Source organism: Miscanthus floridulus, chromosome 1, assembly GCF_019320115.1.
Source record: "Miscanthus floridulus cultivar M001 chromosome 1, ASM1932011v1, whole genome shotgun sequence".
Taxonomy (NCBI): Eukaryota; Viridiplantae; Streptophyta; class Magnoliopsida; order Poales; family Poaceae; genus Miscanthus; species Miscanthus floridulus.
The window spans coordinates 102720609-102726107 of NC_089580.1; the positions used below are offsets into that span (position 1 = coordinate 102720609).

General features: G+C 41.3%; 1 non-coding gene across 1 annotated transcript; it reads left to right on the plus strand.

Annotated features, from left to right (window-relative positions):
• Positions 1–2885: 2885 nt before the first annotated feature.
• Positions 2886–2992, plus strand: LOC136511257 (small nucleolar RNA R71). The gene has a single exon (XR_010772670.1). It is a non-coding gene; the product is annotated as a small nucleolar RNA R71 (small nucleolar RNA).
• The last annotated feature ends 2507 nt before the right edge of the window (positions 2993–5499 follow it).

Genomic DNA, 5499 nt, shown 5'->3' on the forward strand with positions numbered 1-5499 from the left:
ATCTGCACTGGCTCAATGATCTCTCTGTCTCCATTAGTGTTGATGACCTAGGAGATCGATCCGACCGTAAAGATCTGGCCAGGCTTTGGAGAGGACGGACATCCTGGAAAACATACCATCTTGTTTGTCATAGAAACAACACGCACACCCCTACCTGGCGCTCCAACTGTCGTTAGAATATTGTCGACAGTCCTCTGAGGGGTATCCCACGAAGGTAGATTGATCGGCAGAGGTGAGCGTAATCAAGAACAAGAATGCAACAGAGACACAAGAGTTAGATAGGTTCAGGCCGTCAGCACGACGTAATACCCTACTCCTGTGGTCTGTTGGTTTGTATTGGCTATCGTGTGATATTGAGTGTGTTTTGAGGGGGTCCCCTACCCGCCTTATATAGCTAGGGGGTAGGATTACAAGTCGGTTAGATCTAGGAGATAACCGGTAAGTAATAACAGAATATAGGAATCATGGGATCGTATATATCCTAACAGATCTCATAGCATCTTCATGATATCGCCCTTGATGTGTTGCGGTACATGCCGAGTAGTATAGTGCACCGTAAGCCTTCGTCTTGTGGGCTAGACCGCCCCTTGCAGCGCAGCCTATGTAGTCTGTCCGTGGGTATCTAGGGTCATACCCTCCATAATAACTAATCTATACTATGATTTGTAAGAGATTAGTCATCTGTTGCAGCCTTACAAATAATAATATAGATTGATAACTAACTTATACCATGACTCGCAAGAGATCAGTCATTTGTTGCAGCCTTGCAAGTAATAATATAAGTCGTGGTGGATACTCACAAACAAGACAGAGGTCAGGTCGTCTAATGCATCCCTGCTTGCCCAAAGAACATGTTGAAATCTACTCTACTCCTACTCCTAAGGGGTGGCATAAGCCAAAAAGTAAAGGTACTTGTTTGGTTGAGCGATGAGAGATGTCTATTACAATAGCCAGGGTTCACTATTTATAATCGTGGCTAGACTTTGAGTCCTGGTCGAACAAGACTGGTTACAATCTTAGAAAAGAAAACAAAGTTTCCTAAATTATGATAACTTGGACCTCAATCATTCTCTTCTATGAAGTCTGATGTATCTTCTTGTTTTATACCTTGTCAATTCTACCGATAGGGCCTATTCCTATAGAATGATGATGTCATCTTATTCATTTGATGGCAATTTGGTTAGCCGATCCTTGCTGAATATATCGGCTTTCGCTTGATGAATCCAGACCTCGAGGTTCTTTCCTCTTCAACCAAATTTTGGTGTAAATAAAGTCCACCGAACCAAACTTGATCGGAGAAGTCCTTTATTCTTTGGGTGCACCAGTCAGTTCCAAAGATGGAGACCTTGATTGTTGCATCTACTTCTCTTGCCACCCCAATTTAGAGCATTGTTTTGGTCTTGGCTTGAAGGCGAATCGCTCTTCCTTCCCATTGATATGGAATCAGATTTCTCTGGCTCTGACATGAATGTGTGCATTTGTAGTGCTCAAGAAGGGTCTCCTAGGTATGAGGGGTGTCTTCATGTCTTCCTATATGTCAAGTAGTACAAAATCCACTAGAACATGGAAGTTTCTTATTTTTACTGAAATATTTTTTACGATTCCTACATGGTAGCGGAGCGATTGGTTAGCTAGTTGCAGGCACATCGATGTTGGCATGAGTGTTGAATAGTTGAGCTTGTCGAAGACCGTCTTGGGCATGAAACTGACGCTAGCGCCAAGATCACATAGTGCATGCTCAAAATTCTAGTTTCTGATCGAACAATCAATAGTGAGGCATCCTAGATCCTTCTTCTTCACAAGTGATGTATTGAGGATGGTTGCACTACACTCCTCCATTAACTTGGTTACCTCAGTGGTGGACAGAGGTCTTTTGTTGTTCAAAATATCTCTGAGGTACTTCGCATAGGTAGGTACCTGTATGGCATCTAGCAGAGGAATATTGATATATAACTTTTGAATTACCTCAACAAACTTACCAAACTGCTCATCCACTTTAGCCTTTTGATTTCTTGGTAGAAATGGTAGGAGGGTGGTTTCATGAAAATCTTGTTGCATTTCTTGTTCTAGTGGCTCAACTTCTTCAACTTCATCATTCTTCTTCTCTTCTTGTATTGCTACCGGTGTCTTACATGTCCTTGTTGGATATGGAGGATCTCGTGTAGACTTGCCACCTCTTATGGTTGTGGCGTTGACCTTTTCAAGGTTAGTGGCAAAAGGCAGAGTAGTGGCCAACTGAGCTAATTGTGATTCTATCTTTTTATTATAGCTAAGTTGGCCTTTTATAGCAGAAGAAAAGGTTTCCATTTTAGTATTTATATTTTCTAGGACCTTATCATTAGAGGCAAGCTTTTTAGAAATGTTCTCATTAATCTTAAGCCTATTCTAAGATCAAATCTCATAAGGATGTTTGTTTAGGATTAGAAGAATTGTAGTAATTACCTAGATACTTACCTTGGTAATTTGTCCGTTGTTGTTGCCATCCTTACCTTTGTTGTTGTGGACCGGGACTATTGATGACAATGTTCGTATCCTCTTGTTATTCGGGGAAATCAATCCCAAATATTCTCCACATATGTTTTAGGAATTGTAAGCATCTTGAATAGCTTGACGATCTTTCTTATAATTGGCTCGCTGTTCAAGCCAATTCAACAGTACGTCCATCTTGGTTGAAAGTGCACACCTCTTTTGGTACTGCTTCGCTCTGATTGCATGTTTGAATGTTGCCATGAGACCATCCTTTATTAGAGGCTATTTTTCCATGAGAGTTTCAGCTTTTCCAAGGGTGAGTGACATAAATGCTCCTACAACAGTAGCATCAAGTTGTTCATGAGTTTTCTGAATTAATCCATGATAGAAGCCTTGCATGAGCAACTAATCTTCCATTCCATGTTGAGGACAATCTAAAATGTATTCTTGAAAATGTCCCCATGCTTCTAGAATGGTTTCTCCTTTCTGCTGTTGGAAGTTGGAAATTTTTCCTCTTAAGGCATTGGTTTTGCCTATAGGGAAAAACTTTGCTAGAAAGGCCTTCGAACATCTTGCCGACATGTTGATGTTATCTTTGTTGGTGTAAAACCACTACTTCACCCTTCCCACCAATGAGAATGGAAATAGGCGGAGTAGTAAGATGTCTTGAGCAACGTCCTTTATGACGATTGTACTACTAATCTCTAGAAAATTCTAGAGATGAGTACTAGCATCTTCATGTTCCTTTCTGCTGAATTGGGTAGCTTGCACCATGTTGATGAGGCTTGGCTTGAGCTCAAACTCAAGGTTGTTGGATTTGAGTGCTGGTCCAGTGCGGATGTTCTCAGTGCTTGGAGTAGAGAATTCATGTAGAGTCTTGTCAGCCATAGCTTCATAAATTGGTGTTGAGCTGCCTCTTGATTGGTTTGATTGTGATTGATGAAATTTGTTGGTGGATCAAAACCAATCCTGCAATACCCTGCATAAGATATAAACAAAGACAAACAAGGGTAAGCCTGCTAAAGCAGAGGTGCATAGTTATGATTTCATCAAAAAGTATTTATTTGATCAATTCTCTTTTTGCCTTGTGCCCAATAGCGTCAGAAATGCTTGTTGGCATTTCTTAGCTTCACTCTTTTACTAAGTTGTCATCCCTAGCAATTATGATAGAAATGTATTGTTGGTAATTATTGAAAAACACTTGTAAATTTATATAATTAAGCAGCTGCAAGCGCACAGATAATATACCATTGTAGCATGTCACTCGGGACTATACTAGGTATCGTTATTTATATTTTCCACATGGAGGAGCGATGGGGTGGCTAGAGATATTGACAAATATGTATACTTATGATAAGATCATTAACTTAACTCTCATGCTATAATAGGGTAAGCCAAATGATAAATAAAGGATAAGTGTAAGACATTGATATTAATTCAAAGATAGAAATAGATACTCATAAATGTAGTATGGATAGGCAGGAGATTAATTAAGAGAAAAGATTCCTAAGTCATTTATTATTTACTAAGTCTTTTGCACACTCTAGTATATATACTTTCATTTATAGCATAACTAACTCTGTATCTATGCATAAGGAACATTACTAAGGAAGATCAAGAATAGCACTTGATTCCCTTCGCAACCGGGTTCTACTTCTTCTACAAATGGGGTGTGGACAACAAAGGACTCAACGAGAGTGTCACACTTGCAATCTACCACATGCCTCAGAATGTAGAGTGCATCCGTAGGTAAACAATATATTAAGCACCACTGTCGGGTATCAATATTAGGGATACCCGGAGCAAAGAAGTTAATGGCCATGAACGTTAATTCACCTGGATGGTCCAAAACATATTTAAGGTCTCGCCTGACCCTGACGGCGTGGGCTCTATCTCGCCCAACCTCTTGGTCATGGGCCCCATCTCACCCAACCCCAAGGGCGCGGGCTTAGTCTCACCTAGACCCTCAGGCACGGGTTCCATGTCGCGTGATGGGGATCCATACCGCCTCCAACCACTACGGGTCTAAGAGTATGACCCCAGGGTCAAACTTCTAACATCAGGAGGGAAGCGGGCAAGTCTCAATGTGACCCTAAGGATATGATGGACCATACATAAGGGCTCACATCGCCAACAGTGTTGGGACATGCCAGGCACTGTGCTGCCTAATCCCCATAAGGCTTCTGATAGGGATGGAGTGGAGCGCCTGTGACCATATAACGATGCCTGCGTATAGCGCCTAGTGACGAAAAGGGCCATGATGTGGAGTTATCCCCATCATCATCTATAGGACCAACAGGACCCACATAAAGGAGATGGAGGACACTGCAATCCTAGAGGCCTTCTTCTCCCTCGCTTTTCTAATTTTCTCTCTTTTTCTCTCTCTGTAACCTGCGTCTTCCCCTTCACCTATAAAAGGTGAAGCAGTATGACCTAGGGAAAGGGAGAGGCAGGAGCACACTGACTGAATGAACTCAACAAGACTCAGCTTCATTCGATCTCTTCACTAGAGACTTGGGACCTTCTCCCTCTCTCACCCATTTGTAACCCCTACTACAAACTAGTGTCAGTAACACTGAGCAGCAACATACTAGACGTAGGGACATTTAGCCCAAACTAGTATAAATCATTATGTCCACCGAGGACACCATCTGGGCTAGATGCGCAGATACAAATTTACTAGCTGGTGGTTCGAAACACCGACAACCATGCTTACATAATGTTGACCACTTAGCTCACTTGAGTACTGAACTAAGCGCTTTGCAATCTTATGTGTAAATTCATTATCAATCATGACTATATCAAGTACACTACTAGAGCAAACTAGGAACACAATAAATAGAAACATAATAATGAAATAGCACAAAGTCATGAATAATAGATAGATACAATGGCTTTACCAGCCTCCAAACGGCGAATCTAGAATCTTGAGCAATAGCCCAACTCTACTTGAATCTTGCTAGATAGCCTATACTCGAACTTGAAGAATTGGAGATCTATTCTACTCTCTAGAAACCCTAATTTATGATC